At 34.9% G+C, this 21,948-nt stretch overlaps 1 long non-coding RNA gene across 1 annotated transcript; it reads left to right on the forward strand.

The window, feature by feature from the left end:
• Window positions 1-13,980: 13,980 nt before the first annotated feature.
• LOC142337665 (uncharacterized) lies at window positions 13,981-21,948 on the forward strand. The gene is made up of 4 exons (XR_012758954.1): window positions 13,981-14,026; window positions 14,286-14,318; window positions 21,608-21,667; window positions 21,922-21,948. It is a non-coding gene; the product is annotated as an uncharacterized LOC142337665 (long non-coding RNA).

A 21,948-nucleotide genomic window follows, 5' to 3' on the forward strand; every position in this document is an offset into this window, starting at 1 on the left:
ATGATGCGCACACCGGTTTCCCATTTCTTGATACACGTTATGAAAAACGAAGGCTGCGTCATTCGTGGAATTTCGCTTATGGGGATATTTCACCCAGGCACCTCCTTGTGCGTATTGCCAGTATACCACTTCATCTACGCCAGTGGCATAAGGAATTCCAAGAAACTAAAAGCAACGACAAAACTGAAATTGATGAATCGAAGAAAAATTAACTAGCACAGCATTTCATTTACCCACTGCTCAGAGCAACCACGTCCCCGGTACTGCATCTCATAGCCAACCATAAACTCATTGACGTTTTGATCGATAGTATCCCGACAGAGAGATTTAAACATTTCAGTCTTCATCTCTCTCCCAATGGATTGACGAATAACATCACAGTCACGATCAGAACGGGAGCACAATCTAGCAAAAAGAACATTTTCACACTGAGTAAACATAATTTAAAACAATTTTAACGAATGTTCTTTACCGGAAACAAAACCAGTTAAGTGGAAGAACAAGGAAGAAATAACACATTCCCCATTGCCCTCTGCGTTATCCAGCCTCACATTCCTCCATTCGGGAACGCCCAGTGTCACCACCGCTCGCTCCTCCATGACGGTACAGCGCCAGAACTGCAGTCCGAAACGCTGACACAAAGCATTCCTGGTCTCTTTTGGAACGCTGTAGCAGCGAGGACAAAAGCTGGAATTGTCCCGAATGAAGCACGGTATGCACTGATGAATGTAGCTGCAAACAAAACACGTGGCAACTATGGATACAAACTCTTAGCAACAGTTTCCTCCGCTCATTGGATGAAAACAATTACAATCAATTTCTCCTCACATTCACTACATGACTGTGTTATCCTCCCCATTACATCAGGTAAGGATAACACAACAACAGAAGATCTTATCTCCCCTCTCATTGGGTGAGAAAGACCTATATAACATTCAATACCTGCTCACAAACCGCTCGAAGCCACCACAGAACTTGGGGATAGCTAAACCAGTTGCACTCAACACAGAGACGATGTCCAGCACCTTCTTCTTTGATGTGTGCGTCCCATCTTCCGTCACGTGATGATCCTCCCCAATCCAATCAATCTCGCCTGGAAGTGGGATCAATTGACCATCGAAGAGAGGCAGATCATCGATGTTGAGAGTACAATTTTGCAATCGTCTCCGGAAACGGACTCTCATGTCCGCAGTTGTCAGTTCGGAGCGCGATTGCGCAATGTACCATCCTGCAACTGATCAATAATGGCAAAATACAAATGAGGGTCCATTTGATCTGAAAACAATCTTTTCATTCAACAAACATTATCAAAAAGACTACTCAAGCTTCAAGGTTAATGAATCATTCTTTAAAAGCCGTTAAAGGGAAACACTTCCGCTCTTAGTCATAGTCTGTGAAAAACGAAAAACTTTCTCAAATCAATTAAGATAACATCAAACTTTCTCAGACAGTTTTTGCATCAGACTCCACTCAGGGCAGACAACCAGTCTCCTACAGCCCTAAAACAATAAAACAGGGCACCTGAAGCCAAATTTTTCCCTCCGAAGAGACGATTTTCCCAGGCGGACTGAGGAAAGTCTGAGGAAAGATAACACAAAACTAATTGAAATTAAATTAAATCATGGAAGTTAGAGCTGTCACTCAAAACAAAAATGAGGGAAAAATTGCAAAGTATAAGCAACTAAAAGCAATTTAATTAACTATCCCTCTCCAATTCCCCTTCCTTATCACAAAGCAGGCGGGAAAATTATCCCGGAACAAAAAAAGAATTTAATTGACCACCAGGTTGGATGAGATTATATTACAACTCCGACCTCAATATCGTCAGAGCTAAAGTTAACAGAGCTCAATTACTCCTCTCAATCTTATTGGCCGCTCAGTCAAATACTCTTTCAATAGGCCAAAATTTATTCCCAACAATTTAATTGCCAAAATTTAAACAAACAAATCAGTTATCGGAAACATCTTTTAAAAACTAAATGCCCGTTAGAAAGTATTGTTATTTTTGCGCAGCGCACAGTAACCTTATACCCGATCTCTTCCTACGTAAACTTCAATCAATTCCTTCCTTCCTTCAATCAACTTATCAATATTTTGAAAATATACACTACGCTCGCCATCTAACATATACTCAAACTTGGTCTTATCTTGCCTACAATCCACAAGCAACAACAGACGAGGCTGAATACTACACTTATTTGGGAGACGAGTTTTTCTTCCGTATCTACTCAAGTGGCTTTGCTCTATCGAAAAGCTTGCCAGTAGTCCTAGACGACGATGAAGACGACGAGTTGGAAATAACAAACAACATACTACAGCCAATTGTCGACCCCAGATTTTTTGCGCCGGACCCTACACCAATCAAGCTGCCTCCCGGAGTCTTAAGTCCCGAGTCAACATCAGCCGATTCAGCCTTCTCAGAAGAAGAAGAACATATGTCAGAGTAAACAAACAGGTAAAAAGACTATTTTTTTTGCTTAAATTCTCAGTGAATTGACTCCTAGGCTCCCAATTCATCAGAGAAAACACAAAGAGCAACAAAAAAATGACTTTAAAAATAAAAAAGTCCAAATATTGACAAAATTTTTCCTCCTTATGGGAGAACTTCGTCCAACCTCTACTGAGTTTGAAGAAACCAGACCTGTTTGGCCAGAACACGAAATAGATAATTCCGGATTTTATTTTACCCCAATCAAACAAGTATTAATGGCCGATAAATATATTAACGTTGATTTCGGAGTTCCATTCCCCAGTTACAACACTACATTAAATGGTAAAAATATAACAGAACAAATAGAACAAATTTCAACTATGCTATATCACCTTTGGACAAGAACAGGTTATAATTGTTTTCTACATTCTGCTTTGAATGACACAGATCATTTCAAATACGATACATTGCTAGATTTGGTCAGAGCAGAACATCGAAAAGCCATGAATGATGTCACTAACATACGCGACGAAATCCACGAGGTTCTCTCATCGAGAGTGAACCCTATAGATACATATGGAGCAACGTCAGGCCAAAGCAGGAGAGCAATTGGTCTCGGAGAAATTGCTGCGCTCACTGTTGGATCTTTAGCAGCAGGCCTAGGAACAGGCTCCGCACTCGGATGTGCCTTTAAGTCTTTTCTTGGTGGTTGTGGAAAACAAGCAAAAGAAAACAAAGAAAATCTTAAAATACTTGCCCAGAACTTCGAATCATTGAAGGACGCTTGGGCCAAAACAACTTAGCAAAATCAACAAAAATTCTATTTAGTTGGATCTGAACTTCGTGACCTTAAAAAGACGCAACAAGAAATGTCAAATACAGTCAACTTGAACTTCGAAATTATCGACACTAAATTTGAAGCACTTATGAACAGAACAAGATTGGTGGAAGAATGTGAAAAATTTCTATATGTTCGTGACCAACGTCTTCACATTGAAACAAACTTGGTCTCAATGCTATTAACCCTTTACAACAACATCAAAGCCTATAGATCGGCAGCATATGCGTATCGCATTACAATCCTTAACAGCATAACAACAATGACAAATAAAAGAATCCCTATGGCGTTATTACCAAAAGAAGACTTTGAGAGTATCTTGCTAGATATATCTGATGAACTCGTCAACAACGGACAGAAGCTAACTTTAGCGATTCCACCGAAGCAAATACTCACTTACTACGAAACCCAACTACTCGAAAGGGTCGAAACAACCGACATTGGCCTAGTTTTCCAAGTTTCAATACCACTCGCCTCAGTCGAAACAGAAATGACAGTTTTTAAGGCTACACCAATTCCAATGCCGGATGAAAACAACCCAGGTATGGCAACTATCTGGGATATTGAAACAGAATATTTAGCTCAACAAGGCGACAACCAAGTTCTCTTGACAAAAGAGCAACTTGATACTTGTGTTGGATCACCGGCCATAGGTATCTGTACGAATGGCTTCCCCATAGAGAAAAACGACAAGTCATGTCTCAGCTCACTTATATATAGCGACACCCATGCAGTTGTGAAAAACTGCAATATTAAATCACTTCAACTACCAATGTACGAAAAGGCAGAAAACTTAAGACATGGCGTATGGCTAATAACGTCCTTTACGTCTAATTACCAACTAACGGAATCAATTCCGTCTGAATATCCAGGTCAAGTTGCTCGTACGAAAAATCACAAAGGATGTCTGTCATGCATTTTTATCTTAGAATGCGGAGATACCCTATCTGGGCCTAACATAAAAATAACATCAGATTTATCTGCCTGAAAACGAATACCCCCAATACGGATAGATTTAAAGCTGTCCGATCCACTAGAACGCATTTTTACTGAAATACCTGAGCTGAAAGAGTTACCCCATATGCCCACAATACATGCAGCAAAAGAAGAAATGATGAAGGACATCAGGAAAAAACTATCAAAATTACCAACGCCGTCATTCAACGAAGCGCAACTGTCAGCCATAGCAATGGAGACCGCATGTACACTTCAAACAATCAGAACCCAATTTTCGGATAAATTTACATCATCTGATTCGACCTTTAGACAAATTGTTTTATGGATTTTCTCAGCAATTTTTGCATTTATACTTCATACTCTGATAACTTATGCATACCATAAATATTTACAAGTTCACACTAAATTTCCTTTTAGGTCACAATTCAGAGGGAGGACAATGTTCTCCAAACCCATGACGGTGGTCGACCAAGACGACTACAATTATTTGAAAAAACACCCAGACTGCCCCTTGTGGAAGGAAACGTTTGTACTCCCCATTTCTAGAGCAACCGCTTTGAAAGACGACATGGCCAGTATTCACGCCCCGGTTAACCCTATTTCTTCCTTTGTCTACCAACAATTGGCTACATTAAGGAACCAACAAGTGCAACTACAAACTCTGCCAACAGACAAAGGCTCGAAGTTCACAGATTTTGATCAGGAGACCAGTGCCCCCGAGTACAGTGTCATCTAGGAAAATCGAAAAAAACCCAAAACCCAAAAGTTTTCCAGAAAAAGGACGGCAATTCAAAAAAATAAACAAATGACGATGAGTGGCTTAAACTAATGAAACTATATTTTGTATACAAAATTTTCCTAAGTCCGGTAGTGTCATATGCTTACACATATTATTATATATTATCCACAATAAAGAAGTAAAAGCAGACAAAAATAGAACAACGCAATAAAGACGAAAACAATTTCTATTGGCCGAGAAAGAAACTGGGAACTGATTAATTTTTATACTTTAGTTGGATATAGATATACTACTACAGAAGAAGACAGGCACGCCGCTTGGAGAATTACAGAAGAACACTACTCGATATTGCCCTCAACTTAATTCCACATATTTTTTATGATTAACACGGACAAATTTATTTGATTACTTAGTCTCTCTTTGTAACCGATAAATACTGTAAAGGGAATCAATCATCCCTTATAATCTCTTGAATGAATTGTATTGTCCAATCTTAACATCTCTTTAATTATAGTCTGAAGAAATAAAAGAAGCACGATCACCGGCCCATGCATCCAATTCCACGTCATACTTATTCTTTTATTAACAGAACGCTCGCAACAATAACTTGCTTCTTTACGACTTCAAATTGATAGCCTATACATATAATGCCCATGCGGAATATACCTAATAATAGCAACGGTAATTAACACAATAAGTAATTACCAAAAGTAGAGAGAATAGGCGCACCAACACAATTGAGGTTATCACAATTAGTTCCTTATCTGTATCATGTTTACGACTGCCAGTTGCAGTGCGTTCCCCGAAATTCAAAAATAAACAAGCAGATTGCTTCAAGGGACAGTACAAGAAATTCCAATAAAAATCCTTACAAAGCCACAAATTGCAGTGATTTTTCAAGAGGGGAGAAAAAGACTTCAAGAAGGGCAGCTGTGAAATCATTAAATGATGCTTTTAATCTTAAAAGTTTTTTAATCATTTTTAAAAGATTCCATAAATATCTTTTGTAATTATGAAGAGCAAAATTTCTCATAATTCCCTGCCAATAGAAAATCAAAATTTAATTCAATTTGAACGTAAACGTGTGATTTGCATCTTATCGGCCAGAAACGGAGCTGAAAATAACTAGAGCATCCCTGAAAGCAAAGTTTTAGATAGATTTTTGGAAACTGACCTGAACTGCGAAAAATTCAACTTCATTAGTTCTTGAAAAATCTGACTGATTATCTCAGAAAAAAATGTGTCAGAGAAAAATCTGAATATAGTTAACATGTCTCTTATATTCTCTGCAATTCTTTGCAACTTATTAACATTAGACGATCCTAACAATGAACGAATTATGCGCCTAATGACTCATTTTGATAGCAGAGCGCACCTCAACCGTAACTGGTTAGCAGATGGCGAGTATTGGTCCATAATGTTTTTTGTTTTATTCTTCTAGCCCTCACAACTCTAAATCGAGAGTTATAGCACAAACATGTTTTAGGCATAAATCCTTGCATTTGATCTGTTATATCTTTTTATCAAGTTTGACTGGCATACAAAAATAGATCATGAATTTTGATATAGAATGATATAGAATGGCCTAAATTAAAATTTTGGTCAGCAAAAAAAGGTGATTCATTGTTATATAAGTTTTCAGCTCAGTTTTTGCAGAAAGTTTATCTAAGAGAAAATTGAAAAATTATTTGACAGAGATGCTGAAATTTTTTAACTTCGATTTCCTTCTTTTTTTACACAACTGTTACTTCTATAATAATAAAGAACCCTAATTAAATGTCTTCTGTGATTGTTTTTGAAATTTTTGATTTTTGAACCTTGGAACCCGAGAAAAACGCAAAATTGATTCAAACTGGAATAAATAAATTAAGCATTCAGTGAATATGAGCTTTTGGTTCATTTAAGATATTTCTTTGCTTTTCGATTTCTCTTTTAGAAGATCATTTGAAGCTATCTTTGTGCTATTCTTCTTACTTCATTTAATAAAAGGTTTTCTTTAGTTAACTATGGATTTGCGGTTCATAAATAAATGAATAACTTTTAATTGTAAATGCAAAAAACATTATTCAAATATAACCAAGAATATATTTATATATATATATATATATATATATATATATATATTTATATATAAACACAATCACCAACACATAAAAACAAGCAATCATTCATAGAAAAACATACAAACACACATGTACAACCAAATCAATACACAAACCAACAAAACACAAAACCACAAACACACACACATGAGGCACAGGCAAACAGAAACATACAAACACACAAAGAGCCCATCCATACAAAATACACGTCTACACGTAGACAGACAAGCAGAAACACGAAACAACACGCACGGTTGAACAATCAAATAGAAGACCACAAACTCACACACAAAAACAAATACAAATTTTAACAAGCACACACTTGTAACATTAATAGTAAACACGCATACAAAAACATACGAGAACAATTTGACTCCAACACACAACCAAAATCACACGAACGTACTCAAACACAGATTTGCAGACGCACTTGCACAAAAACAACGCAAACAACCAACATACACACATACACGACCTCACTCACACACGAAAACACACAAAGACAAACAAACAAGAATAAACTGAAGCATACAAAAGAACACAAGTAAACAAACACACAAAGCATAAAGACAAACACATGCAAACAAATAAAAAACACAAACGCACAGCAGCACAAAAACACAACCACATACGCGAGAACTAAAATACCGACACAAAGCCCCAAACATACATACACAAAAAACTACACGCACACACAAACACACCTAGAGCACCAAAACGCCCAAGTTCTGAAACACAAAATAAACAGACATGCACACAATAACGCTACCTAGAGAAACACTCAAACACGAAAAAAAACAAACGAACACAAACACGAAGGAACATAAACAAACAAACAGATCTAATTACAAAAACAACCAACAAGCATGCACACAATTGAGCAAATGCACGCAAAAACACACACAAACACACGCACACAATCAGACACACAAAAAGACAAACAAGCACAACCTTATATAAACACAAAGCCTCCCACAGACAAATTTTCAGCTGAGCAAAACGGAAAAACTCACAAATGAACAAATAATCAGATACATACAAACATAAATACACCCACATTAAAAGATAAATCGACACATTTAGGTGCACAAACACACAATCACTCATACACCACGAAAACTGGGGACCGAAAAAACAAACATACACAAACAATCAGACACATGCGCAAAATCATACAAACTCATAAATACACAACAATGACAAAAAAAACACGATCAAACACGCAATCTTGCATAAAAAACACACAAACAATTTCCAAACATTACAAACATTAAAATCACACATTCACACAAAGAAATATATATACACACATACGCAAACACAATTACACACAAGCAAACAAAAACAAACAAACACGAATGAACTGAAACACAAACAGACACAGGTAAACAAATACACTCCGGCGAAAAACAAAAAGATTTGCAAAAACATATGAAAACACATCGTCGCACATAAACCCACCAACACAACCACCTAAAATCCCACCCACACACAAAAACGAGAATTAAAACACCGAAAAAAATCGCAATCTTTTATATACACAGAAAAACACATATAAACAAAAAACATCCTCACACACAAAAACACACACGGAACAAAAACACGCAAATACGTAAACAAAAAAATTGCACATTTACGCGCAAAAACAATGACGTCATATAAAAGCACAAACTAACACACAAACACTCTAATAAACACACAATTATTTTTTTAAAACTTACCAACCAGAACTCTCTACTTAGCACAAAAATGCGAACAGACAAACACAAAAACAATGAAACTAAAATGCAACCACAAAAGCACATTAAAAAACACATAGAAAAAGAAAATATTACACATAGAAAAAGAAACACAAAGAAAAAGAAAAAAGAAAGACACACGGATCACACAAATATACAGATAAACACGGAATCTTAAACAAAACGCAAATACAAGCATACACACAAACACGGACGAATGCACGCACCTATAAACACACACACAAACAAACACGCGCATACAAGCGTACAAGCAGATACCCAAACAAACAACCACATACACAAGAAAACACAATGACAAATACAAACAAAACACACAAACACACACAAAAACCCAAACAGATGTGCACAAAAAAACACTAACACAATCACACACAAGCACACACATGCACAATCATTATAACATTCAAACACACACATACACCCTCACAAACATTCATCAAACACACATACCCATACACAGACACTCAAACTCACTCACGCACTCTAACACGCGGAATGACGCAGTGCGTTTGCCGAAATTCAAAAACAAACAAGCATATTACTTCAAGTTACGGTACAAGAGATTCCATTAAAAGCTCTTACCAAGCCACAAACTGCAGTAGTTTTTTTTAGGAGGGGAGAAGTAGATTTCAAGAAGGGCAGTGATATCGGTAAATAAAGCATTTAATTTTAAAGTTTCTTTAAATCCTTTTTAAAAGATTCCATAAACATCTCTTGTAATATTGAAGAGCAAAATTTCTCATAATTCCGTGCCAATATAAAATTAGAATTCAATTCAATTTGAACGTGAACGTGTGATTTGCATCTTATAGGCCAGAAACGGAGCTGACAATAACTAGAGCATCCCTGAATGCAAAGTAGTTTGAGGTAGTTTTCTTGAAACTGACCAGAACTGCGAAAAAACTTTTTTTTAGTTCTTGGAAAATCTGACTCATTATCTCCAGAAAAATCTATTTACACAAAATAATGACAGAGAAAAATCTGATTACAGTTTACATGTCTCTTATAATCTCTGCAATTCCAGCTTTGCAACTTATTAACATTAGGCGATCCTAACACTGAACGAATTATGCACCTAAGCGACTCATTTTGATAGCAGAGCGCACCTCAATTGAAATTGGTTAACAGATGACGTGTATTGATTCATAGTATTTTTTGATATATTCCTTTAGCCCTCACAACTCTAAATCGAGAGTTATAGCACAAACATATTTTAGGCATATATCCTTGCATTGATATGCTATATCTTTTGTCAAGTTTGACTGGCATACAAAAATAGATCATGAAGTGTTTAGTCTAATATATAATGGCCTAATTTAAAAGTTTGGTCAGCAAAAAAAGGTGATGCATTGTTATAAAAGTTTTCAGCTCAATTTTTGCAGACAGTTTATCTAAGAGAATATCGAAAAAGTATTTGTCAGAGATGATGAAATTTTTTAACTTCAATTTCCTTCTTTTTTTACACAACTGTTACTTCTATAATAATAATACAGAACCCTAATTAAATGTCTTCTGTGATTGTTTTTGAAATTTTTGATTTTTTGAACTTTGGAACCAGAGAAAAACTCAAAGTTGACTCAAATTAGAATAAATAATTTAATCACTCATTGATCATGAGCTTTCGGTTCATTAAAGACATTTGCTTCTCGGTTTTTCTTCTAGAAGATCAATTGAAGCTATCTTTGTGCTGTCTTCTTACTTCATTTTAAAAAAGTTTTCTTTATTTAGATAGGAAATTGCGGTTCATAATTAATTAAATAACTGTTAAATGTCAATGCAATAAACAAAATTCAAATATAACCAAGAATTATATATATATATATATATATATATATATATATATATATATTGATATAAATACATAAATACAAATATGTATATATATATATGTGTGTGTGTGTGTATGTAAAAACACAATCACCAACACATAGAGACAAGCAACCATTCACAGACAAACATACAAACACACATGTGCACAACCAATTCAATACACAAACCAACCATCACAAACACGCGACGAAACAGGCAAAGAGAAACATACAAAAACACAAAAAGCCCATCCATAGAAAATACACGTACACACATAGACAGAAAAGCAGATACACAAAAAATACACATAAAAACACACAAAAACTGTTGAACAATCAAATTAAAGAACGCAAACTCACATAAAGAACAAATACATATTTAAACATGTACACGCTTGAAACATTATTAGTAAACACGCATACAAAAACATACAAGAACAATTTGACTCCAACGCACAACCAAAATCACAATAACGCACTCAAACACAGATTTGCAGACGTATTTGCAAAAAAATCACGCAAACAACCAATATACACACATACACGACCTCACACACACAAACACACACAAAACAAGACAAAAATAAACTGAAGCGCACAAAAGAACACAAGTATGCAAACACATAAAGCACAAATAGAAACACATGCAAACAAATAAAAATCACAAACGCACACCAGCACCAAAACTCAACCACATACGCGAGAACTAAAATACCGACACAAAGCCCCAAACATACATACACAAAAAACTACACGCACACACAAACACACCTAGAGCACCAAAATGCGCAAATTCGCAAACACTGAAAGACGCACTTGCACACAAAAACGCTATATACAAACACACTCAAACACGAAAAAAAAACAAACCAACACAAACAGGAAGGAACATAAACAATCAAACAGATCTAAATCCATTTAGGTGCACAAACACACAATCACTCATACACCCACGAAAACTAGGGGACCGAGAAAACAAACATACACAAACACACAGACATATGCTGAAAATCACACAAAATTAAAAATACACAAAAATGACACAAAAACACGATCAAACACGGACTCATGCATAAAAAACTTACAAACAATTTTCAAACACTACACAAATTGAAATCACACATTCACACAAAGAAACACACGCACATATACCCAAACACAAACGCACACAAGCAAACAAAAACAAACAAACACGAAAGAACTGAAACATACAAACAGACACAGGTAAACAAATCCACTCAGGCGAAAATCATAAACATATGCAAGAACATATGAAAACACATCATCGCACTTAAACCCACCAACACAACCACCTAAAAACCCACCCACACACGCACACACACGAGAATTAAAACAACAACACAAGATCGCAATATTTAATATACACAGAAAACACACATACACAAAAAACTTCCTCACACACTAAAACACACACGGAACAAAAACACGCAAATACGCAAACTCAAAATTTCGCACATTTAATAACGCGCACATATAATAACGTCATATAGAAGCACAAACACGCAAACAAACACAAACAATTATTTTTTTATACTTACCGACAAGAACTCTCTCTACTTAGCACAAAAACGCGAACAAACTAACAGACAATCAATGACATTAAAAAACGACATAACAAGCACATTAAGAAACACACACACACAGAAAGTTTTCAAAACCGCACGGATCACACAAAAATACAGATACACACGGAAACACAAACAAAACGCAAATACAGGCATACACAGAACGGAAGAACGCACGCACCTATAAACACACACGCAAAAACAAACAAACGCATACAAGCGTACAAGCAGATACTCACACAAACAACCACATCTACAAGAAAACACAATGAGAAATACAAATAAAACACACAAACACATACAAAACCCCAAACAGACGTGCACGAATAAAATACTAACACAATCACACACACAAGCACACACATGCACACACCTTATAACATTCAAACATACACATACACAGAGACACAAAATCACTCACGCACACGCTAACACACGGAATCACGCATACATAAAAACACACAAACACTCAAAAGAACCCACCATCTCATAACACAACTCATAACAATGTTCTATAAGGTTTATTTTGAAAAAAGGGGAGATGATTCGAGCTAATGAAATACGCTTGAAAAATTAACGCCTGAAAGTCACGTTTTATTTTTGTCTCAACAGTCCTCCAGGTGAATTCATTCACCACAAAAAGTTTGCCAGAGTATTTCGAGATTAAAAGTATTCAGTTAAACGTCGCTTGTCTTTGAAATTTTTTTCCTTATTTCACTCATTTGGGTTTCAATGTATTCAACAAAAAGCAGCCATTGTAGGACGAAAGTTTTAATTAATACAGAAACAAACAAAAAGAGCCTTGAAAAATCTGAACGGGTTGACATTCCTCTATTTCTGAATTTTTATAGGTTTTTATATAATTTTTAATGGCTGAATCTTTTTTCTCAGGCTCTGAACAGCTTTTTGGGTCTGGGCAACATTGTGGTGGGCATAATCCAGGAGTTCGTGAACGGATTCCTCTTCTTCCACTCAGTGACCTTCTTTTTCATCGCATGCACCTGCATATTCCAGAATGATTGTCCGGCTGACACTCTTATAAGACCAGCAGTAGACAAAAGTTTGTCAATTTTCTTTTTTACCTTTTTTTATAACTTCAGAAATAACTTCAGAGTATGATCCACACAAATTGGGCAGGCCAGACCCCCTTTTGATTAAAAGTTCAGGGTGAATGAGATTAATTAGTGCGAATATGATTTTGCAGCTCCTCTTTGCCACTCAAGTGTAAACCGTACTTTTTGTACTTTTGGGTATCTTTTTTTTTGGGGGGGGGGGGCATTTATGGACAACAGGGGCAATAGATTGTCATTCTTTCTCACTTTACATCCGCATATCTCACTGTGAAAAACCGATGCGAAAATCCTGGTTTTATGAATAATTATTTTCGACTCAATTCAGATAACAATATCTCCCATTTTTTAAGAACCATCAAGGAATTAGTTAATTCGCAATTAGTTTCTTTCAATTCGGTCCAATTGAGACGTAGTTAGCAGATTATGGAAATTAGATATCATAACCCTGGACGAAAGAAAAAATGGACGCATGTGACGTAGAACGCCGACTGATACACTGTAGCTAATTTTACCGTCTTTAAGTACTTTTTTTTTAATAAATACTGTTTTGTTTCAGAAATATGAATTGCGGATCATTGTGACGGATATTTCCTGCTTTGAAGCTAATTTGAACTGGTTCTCCGTATTGTCACCTGACGGCAAATACTGATATTTTTGATTTCACTCGATTTAAATGCGCGATTGACGGCATATTGCGGATGTGATCAGAATGGTCTGAAGTCTCGCACCTCTGTTAGAATGGCAATATTTTAGTTGATTTAATTTTTGGAATCGAAGTTTATGGAAACTGCCGCTCATTTCGTTTTCATCAATGTCAAATGGGGTCTTTATAATTAGTATTACCCCAAACCCAACCCCGAGCAACCGTAAATCCGTACAGAAATCATGAGGGGTTATAAAATTGTGACCCATGGGTTGGCGAAGGTAGAATGGAAAAGGTCCGTTGGAAAAGGTCCGTTTCTTTCATTAAACCTGCCCAATTTTATTTCAGTTCTCCAGAACAAAGACGCCCTCTTCACAAACAGTTCAAAATCTCCTACCTAACTCTGAAATGATTGAGGTTTCATAACATTGGCAATTTTATGCGTTTAATGGTCTTACTTTTATTCTACCTGTTAAATGCACATTTTTCAATTAAGCTCCCGGACTGGACTCTCAAACAAATTCAGTACTGAACCATAGTATTTGCTCCGACCCCACTTGTGAGGAACTATATACTCAAATAAGTTGTTTTTTGTTCAGACAATTTTGGCCGATCGATATATTCATCATAGAGAAATGTGAGTGGTATCATTAAAAAACTCGTCCAGCGTAGAATTTGAAATTAAAAAGATTTTTTTGAATTTTGTCTTTTTCGAGGATTTATCGAGGATTGAAGTTTTGTGTGAACACGTGATATTTGGCATGCTTTCGTTCACTTTTAGAGTAATGTTTCTTCAAATTATGATCTTTCTATAAAAATTTTTATTCAAAATTATATTTCACGGCACAAAATGAATCAGTTTTGTATTCTTAAAACACGAAAGATGACAAAAAGACTAGTTCTGGTCTCATAGGGAAGTTTACTACAAAAAAGTTGAATTCTATTTGAAAGCTGTTTTTAAAAGAACTGATGTTTCTGGGTCACCTAGAGACTGGTCACTTTTCATATCGATATTTGGTTAATGATGAAACTGATTTAAAGTCAAAGGAAGCCTAATGAACAAAAAACTCGTTTTCAAGGAATCGCACATGTTCTTTTTTCTTCTTGAGTTTTTGTAATTTTTATTGAAATTTTGATTTTTTTGATGTTTTACTAATTTTTTGGAGCCCTATGGCATAGACTCGATAACCAAAAGTGCGATAGGTTTCATAATGAGCATTAGTGAAGCTATTTAGTGCTTTGATTGGACAGCTAATGGCTGTTAAGACTTTATATATAATTTTGAAAAAAAATTTTGGAACATTAACCGACCATAAACTTATTTTTGTAAAACGGTGAGTCAATCTCAGTACTGAGAGGACCCCCTTCTGTCCTACTGCAACCAAGACTAGTATGTTTTAACCAATTTCAGACTATTTTTCGTGAACTGTAAGAAGTTCTAAGTAATGACCAGAACCTCTTCCTTTTTTTCTACCGCAACATTATTTGTTCTGGATACCGTTTTGTACTAACTCTTGGTTTTTTGACTTCGATGCCACAAGATTTCAAAAACAATTACTTTTCGAAAAAAAATCAAACATTAAACAATTTTAAACTTATTTTCGTGAACTGTAAGAAATTCTCAGTAATGACCAGAACCCCTCCTTTGTTTCTACTGCAACTCAACCTACCTTATTCTGGTTACCGTTTTTTTTCTAACTCTTGATTTTATGACTTCGGTGCCACAAGATTTCAATAAATTTTTTTTTAATTTTTGAATATTTTTGTGTTTTTGGCTCTTGTTGAACGCTTATCACATTATCCTAATATTTACTGCTCCCAGTGGTTTTGGGAAGACGTTCAATAGGGCATTGATGAATTTTTCAAATAAAAGTTAATGGTTTATATAGCTTCGCCACTTTCTTCTCGCACTTTTCCACTGATTTTTTTGGTTTTTGCCTGTATTTATTGTTGTCTTCATAGTCATAGGACATATTGTGATACTTATTGATTACCCATGCATGCAAAATATTTTTGTTCTATTGAATCATGACTGAGCGTATTTTTTCACTTCTGTTGAAAGCTATTGAACATAGAGTCTTTTAAGACTTTCAAAAGAAATTTTCGAAACATTAACCAATTTCAGACTATTTTTCGTGAACTGTAAGAAGTTCTAAGTATTGACCAGAACCTCTTCCTTTTTTTCTACCGCAACATTATTTGTTCTGGATACCGTTTTGTACTAACTCTTGGTTTTTTGACTTCGATGCCAAAAGATTTTTAAAAACTTTTTTCAATATTTTGAAAATCTTCCTGTTGAAATCTTATCACATTATCCTAAAATTAATAGCTCCCATTGTCTTTTAGAGGACGTTCAATAGAGCATAGAAAAAAATTTCAGATAAAAAGCTGAGGTTTAATTGACTTCGACACTTTCTTCATGCATTTTTCTAATGATTTTTCAATTTCTGTATTTGTTTCTGTTTCTATTCATATAGTCCTAAGACTTTTTGTGATATCTTATAGATTACCCATGCATGGCAAGCAACTTTGTTTTTTCATCGAGCCATATCTGAGCGTATTTATTAACTACTGTTAAAAACGATTCGTTTTATTGGCTGTTAAAACTTCAAAAATAACTTAACCAAAAAAAATCTATAAACATTAACCAATCGTAAGCTTATCTTGGTGAATTAAACAAACGTCCCATTGCTTACCGCATCTTTTTCTGTTCTATTTAAACAAAAAATCTAGCGGTTTTATCTTCTAACTATTGGTTTGACGTGTTCGATGCACGAGTTTTCGTAAATATTTTGGAAATTTGGATAATTTTTGGATGTTTTTTGTTCTTCTGAAAACTTATCACAATATCCTAATTTTGTTAGTTCCCAATGGCTTAAAAAGAACGTTCATGAGATCATAGGTAACGGTTTAAAAAAAACATGGTTTAAATGGCTTCGATCTTTTCTTCTCGCACTTTTCTACTAAATTTTTTGTTTTTTGCCTGTGTTTGTTGTTGTTTTCAAAGTCAATGACGTATTGTAATGTCTTATCGTATCGATGACGTGTCAATGACAAACATGCTTGTAGTTCTACTGAGGCACAAATTTTATGCTATAACCGAGCATTTTTATTCCCTTCTGTTGAATGCAGCTGATTTTAATGGCATTGATACTACGGGTTTTCTCAGAAATTTCGTGTTTTTAATGTGTTTTTTCGTATTTGTTGATTTTTTGAGGTCATATTGATGAAAGGAATCTCATACTGTTAAAACCTAATTGATAATATAAAAGTTTTTACAGAAAAGTTATTTTTTTAATGGCTTCAACACTTTTCGCGCTCAATTTTTTTTCCCTATTTTTTTTAAATCTTTAGGTAGGCATATAAACCTGATCCGTCTCAAAAGCTTGTAATTGAGGTTTCACGGATTGAAGATACCGAAGGCAGTCATTTTTTAGCGAAAAGTCTTAAATTTTATGATATTATACTTTTTTAATCATTTTTTAAACTTTCAGTTTTTGTTGTTCTTTTCGTCAGCTTGTAACTTTTTCAACTTTTTCGCATCATTGAGAGTCCTCATTCAATTTATTGTATTTTAAATGCTTATTGATATCATGTTGTAACTGATGTTCTGTTTGTGGACAATGTGCTTTTAAAAAAAGTTTTAGTGGTGTACTTGTGTTTCTTTTTCTCTTCTTTCAGCACATTCGCGTAATAACAGATCCCAATGACTTCAAATGTGGCCCAAATGAAATTATTTAATCTTTCAGTACAATTTCAGTTGAATTAGTGTGAATGAAAATAGAAGGAAGAATACATATTACCCAGATGATAGTTAATGATTTTAAAGGCTTCAATAATTTGTGTTTTCGGGAATTGTATATATTTTTTGAGATTTTCTGCTTAGAGATTTTCTGTCCGTTCCTATGGCTTAGTCTAACCAACGAAAGGTCCTATTGCTTTTATAATAAATGTTTAGTAAAAAAAAAATTAAGAATTAATTTGTTGAAAGCTAAGGATTTTTAAGACTTTAGAAATTATTTGGTTAAAGAATTATGATTGATTTTTGAATTTCGCCACATTGCTTCCTTTTGTGGACTTTGCTACCTCGTCTCATTAAAGATATTTTCAATCTGCTGTATAGTATGTACAAGGTAAATTTGAGTAGTTAAGGTTTTATCTGATTGCATTTTGGCGTTGTTACTGGGTGGGTTCAATGTTAGATATTTAATTTTTGCCATGAAATTTTCGTCTTTAGGCCTATTTTGTTGTTTGTTTTTTTTGTCGTAGTTTTTTTAATGACAGATCTCGACAGCGCTGTAATGTGGCATGGCATTATGTAATTCAATAAGGATTTAAACTGTTAAACGATTTTTTTAACTCCAATAGCTATTTCTGTTATCGTTTCATCTGGTTGACAATTAAGTCAAAAGTGTACATGAACTCGGGTCGGAACATCATGTGCGAACGCACATTAACAAGCACCCTTGTTCATTTCTGTTTATTTACTCTGATCTGTTTTTTTACTCTGATCAGTTTACTCTGACCGAAAAAGTTGTCTGAATTTAGACTGCAGCATGATAAAAGTACAGTCTGAAAATGCTATTCGCCTTTAAAGTATGAAGTCTGAAAGGCTATAAACAGTGCAAAAAATGTCTAAAATTACGTCAAAAAACTGCTTCTAGTGCCTTAATTGAGCCACAATAACCAACGTTATTGAGGGCAATAACCTCCGTTATTGCTAGATTACTACCACTTAAAATGCTGAGGTCTTTTAAGAAAACAGACAGGCGTCAATTTCAATTAAGAAAACTGAATGACGCAAAAATTGCCATGTGAATGCAAGATTTTCATCACCTTAATATAAATTCCTCAAATACAGACAAAATAAGTGCATTCATATGCATATAACCATCATAATTTGGCTCAAAAGGATATCGTGGAATATCACTAGTCTTTGCGCTTTATTGCTCGAGGGCTCTTGTAGCGATAACTCAAATTTTTGCTCAAAAACAAGTCGTTCTGCTGTACCACACCTGCAGTCAGATCTTTTCCCTTCAAATAATTTACTATATGACAACGCGTTTTTAGTAGTCTTGTAAGATAGTTAAAGAATCAGTAAAAACATACAAGTAGTTTACTACGGGTCGATTGCCGATTAACAATTTTGTTACTTGTTTCCTAACAGATCAACTTACTGTCGAAAGTACCCACCAGAAAAGCAATTCCAGAACAAAGTTCTTTTTTGTGACGTCGATTCAAGTTCGTATAGGAAAACCTTGATAATCTACGCGAAATACATTTTTAACTCGCTAATTTATTTTGTGTTGTGGTTTCACTGTTGGGTTGTTTTTCTTCAACTTAAACACGCCATTGACATTAGGGGAAACAGCTGCACACCTTTGATTTGATTTTCATCATGCATGGAGAATTGATGCATATAGAATTGACACCCACAGCTTTGAAAAAAAAAACAAAAATTTAGTTTGCCTAGATCTCGCCAAATGATGTCACAAAAATAGGAAGCCAGAAAAAATAAACGCCCAAATGTGGTGAATTTTCAAATAAAAAAACATTCAGATTTCTAAATTAGCAGTTCAATTTATTCAGCATTATCAGAAATTACTTTTGAACAAACTGAAGTTCTCTGGGTCTCGTATATTCCTCAGAAAGTTCCTAATAATAATTTTTTCCCTTCTATGCCATGTTTTTGTCAGTTACAAAAGATGAATTCTTCTGAATTTAGCACTATGCTCCAGTATTTTTTTGTTTTGACAGCAAGATTTTTTTTGGCAATCCTAATTGAAGTGCTGCATTTACAGCTCGGAGGTTGGTGGCAGAGCAAATCAGCGCTGAGTCAGTCTAGAGATATTCTGTTTTTATGGATGGCCAGTGCTCTGTTCATGTCACAACTTACGCTGACCAGTCGTGATTTTTGAATAAAATTTATTTCATGGAAAATAGTTTGTTCAGTTTAACTCTCGTCAAGAGTGTTTGCTTTATATGCGATTCGATTTTCGGCCTTGTAACATTTAATTTGCATAGCAAGCCGTAACCGCTAAGCTGAACGGGCTTTGTGTTAGTTGCCTACAAACTAGTTTTAATATAAAAAGTGTTTAAGTTACTATAGTAATTAACAGTTATAGGTCACAAAACTATGACATTATTCAGTTTAAATTCCATTTTGGGGTTTGAGTAACTGTCAGACTATACAGGATAAGTTTAGTCTGGACGAACTCTATCACCTCAATACAACCATAATAATGAAAAACTGCACATAAGGAAACTTAAAGCATTCTGGAGATGCAATGCTTGAGAACTTAACTGAGTGTTTACTCTTGATATGTGCTGGTTCTGAATATTCTAGATGCTCTTTCAGACTCAAATCAGGGTGGCCAGTTAAAAACGAAGGCAATTTCTGATATTCGCAGAAATTGTTACATAGCGAAGGATGACGTATGTTATCAGACATATTTTTTGCGGACGCTTTGCGGATTAACGAAGTGTTATTAAAATTTTAGTTTAATACTTGTTTAAATCCCGTATCTGATTTTTGCGAGCAAATACCAACCAAAGTTGTTTGAAATTCTTTTTGTTTAACAAAAAATTTATTAACTGTTTCTCAACTGCAACACACAGACAGAAAAAAATTGTATACCGGAAGCAAAAATGGTTTTTCCCGATCTTTGAATTAATACTGTTCACTGAAGTGTCTTCTTTTGTGTCTTTTTATTTAAAAAAATTTGTGGTGTTTCTCTTGGTTTTTTCAATAAATTTTCCACAGTTGACAAATTTAATGTTTTTTAATGTTAATTTTATGAAGCTATTGCGTAAATTCAGCTGATCACTTGACAATGTGGATTGTCAACGGTGCTTTTCACACTGGACCATAGCTTGACCCATTTTTTGTGCCGGACTTTGGTTCGATCCAAATTTTCAAAATCGTCTCCAAATAATAAATTAGAAAATTGAGTCAAGCTCCTGTCAAATTGCAAGTAGAGGAAAAAAAATGCTGATTGGTCCTTTTTTGTCTGTACAAAAGTAGAGAGCAGGTGTGCTGTTTCATATTTGGCAAGTATGGGAAGAATCAATCAGAAATCCGCAATGACTTCTAAAAATTTCATAATTTTGAACGGAAAGACGACTAAAATTTTCACATTTATCACTGTTAATGGGAAGAAGACCAAATTTCAGTTAATCAAGTAGTAGGGCAATATAGACCTTCTGTGACAACTATTTTATCGTAAGAATTCAAACAATTTCTTAAATCTTTTGGCATATTGCCAACTGTATTCCAAGTTGGATTACTCAGGTGAATTGTTGTCGAGAATTTTATTCTTGTCTCATTTCTGCTTTAGTAAGAACAGAAGAAAAAACATAACAGTTTTCAGAATTAAAAAAGCAGAATTTTGAATATATTTTTCCGCTCCATGAAAATTCCATGCTCAACCGCTAAATTGACATTATTTCGACTATTATTTGAATGCTAGTTTTGAACGATCGTAAGACTATGCTCGAACCAAAATGTTAATAAGAAAACCAGGCGCGACTGAAGCGATTTTTCCCTGGACCATCAAAAAGACTTCTCGACTTTAAGTAACTTGTATATCTATACACAATTAATCAATTAATCATGAAATGAAATATAGTCGTTAGCATCTGTTTTAATATTTTGAACTGATTGCAATCAGAGAATGCTTTGATCTACATAATCACTTTCTACTTCGTCATCACCGTCACCACATCAGCGGGTTAGTTCATTCAAATTCGAAATATGTTTCAACCTTTCTATTTGTCCAATCAATCATTTAAGGAAACAAAAACATCAAAAATTTGCCGTATATCTCAACTGAACGCAAATGCACCATTATGCGAGGTTTTATAGAAAAATGCGATATGATGCTCATGAGCTCAAAAACATTTTCAAGCGAAAAACTTGAAGCCATGTTAAGATATTAACTGTTCACGACGTACCAAAGTGTCTTCTGAGATTATCTGGATGTAGGCTTCGGAGACCTGGTGCCTCGAACTC

The sequence above is a fragment of the Convolutriloba macropyga genome, chromosome 4 (genome assembly GCF_964194025.1).
Source record: "Convolutriloba macropyga chromosome 4, txConMacr16.3, whole genome shotgun sequence".
In the NCBI taxonomy this organism is placed as follows: domain Eukaryota; kingdom Metazoa; phylum Xenacoelomorpha; order Acoela; family Convolutidae; genus Convolutriloba; species Convolutriloba macropyga.